Consider the following 1835-nt stretch of genomic DNA (forward strand, 5'->3'; position numbering starts at 1 on the left):
TCTAGTTCTGTTCTAGTTCTGTTCTAGTTCTGTTCTAGTTCTGTTCTAGTTCTGTTCTAGTTCTGTTCTAGTTCTGTTCTAGTTCTGTTCTAGTTCTGTTCCAATTCTCTTCTAGTTCTGTTCTAGTTCTGTTCTTGCACTGTTCTTGTTCTGTTCTAGTTCTGTTCTAGTTCTCTTCTAGTTCTGTTCTAGTTCTGTTCCACTTCTGTTCTAGTTCTTTTCTAGTTCGGTTCTAGTTCTGTTCTACTTCTGTTCCAGTTCTGTTCTGTATGTTTTCAAAAACCAAAAATTTGTTATAAAATTTTACTACATTTTTTTCTAATATACTAATTACCGAAACGCGTTATGGTAATTAGTTAAAGTATTTAAACAATGCGTTACATTTAGATTTATTTTTAAAATGTTATAGTTAGTTAGTTATAAACCAGTTGAAAAGTTATTGTTAGGAATTTTCTCATTTTCTGTTAATTTGTTTCTAGAACCCTTAAGTGTATGAAATTGATGATAAAATTTTGTTTAGAAATTGATGCTGATATCAAAATTATTGATTGTTTTATTTTTGTTAAAAACTTGAGCGAATGAAGATCAATTAAAAGATTTTTATTTATTAATAAAAAAATATTTAAAAAATCTTTTAAATGGAGAAATTCACTTTAGTTTTTATATGGTCACCACAATTTTGCACTGTTTATGGAATTACTATTATATCACTTGAAAATAATATTAAGCGACCACCATTTACACTACTTGTGGTTAGATAAGTAACTAGTTATTTTAAATTAATTTATACTACGTCTTTCTCTATGTAGGATGAGACTCAAGGTTTGTTTTAAGCAAATTAAATTAAAAAAATTAGCATATTTTTTAAAGCAGGGTATATAAAATTCGTTTTAATTTAAATTTAATGACTTCAGCTTGTTTCTATTTATTTGTTATTGATAATTTTTAGTTATGTTTATTTTTAGAATATTTCTAAACTTTTTGAAATTTTCACATATATTTATGTTTTAACACTTTTGGCGCAATTAATTTCGCAGCTTACATTTTTTTCAAGGCACAAATTTTGAAACACTTTTTGATTAATTTTTAATTAAAACTTTTAATTTTAAATGATTTTTGTTAAAATTTTTAATATTTCTTTATTTAATTAAAGGTTTTTAATTAAAAACACTTTGTTGATAATTATTTGTTTACTATTTTCCGTAATTACTTTCTTAAATAGAACTTTAAACAAAACAATAACAACAAATTTTTTTTTAAATATTTTTAAAAAGAAAATAAACCGCTCTCGTATGTTTACAACAATTAACTAAATGTTTTGCTTGCAATTCTTTTTTTTTGTATATTTATTTCAACTTAATTTAACTTTTGTGCGAGATTTTTTTTTTACTTAAAGATACAGAAAATGCTTTCGTTGGTCTACTACGTTCGGTCTGTGTGGCTGACTGTCAAACTAACTGACTGGTTGTTTAGTGTGTCTGAGTTGTGTTAGGTTCGCTTAACTTGTTCGGGGTTGCTTTAGTGGGTAGGCAGATTGGTAAGATACAAAAATGTTCTTGTATTTTAGCTAGAGATACTCGTTTTGTTTTTTTTGTTTATATTTCTTTGTATATCTCTTTGTTTTTGTTTCTGTAGATGTGTATTTGATATCTCTTCGATACGTTTTATAGCGTCATGTTGTCGTATCTTTTGGTTGACTTAGGGGTTTTGAGTGAATAACAATTAAATTGTTTGGCTTGATTAAATGAATGAAAACGATTTGTTGTTCTAACTAGTAAGCTGTTATTGAGATTTTTTCGATTTATTAGCTAAACGGACAGGGTGTTTGGAAAAGA

This window comes from Lucilia cuprina, chromosome 5 (genome assembly GCF_022045245.1).
Source record: "Lucilia cuprina isolate Lc7/37 chromosome 5, ASM2204524v1, whole genome shotgun sequence".
Lineage (NCBI taxonomy): Eukaryota > Metazoa > Arthropoda > Insecta > Diptera > Calliphoridae > Lucilia > Lucilia cuprina.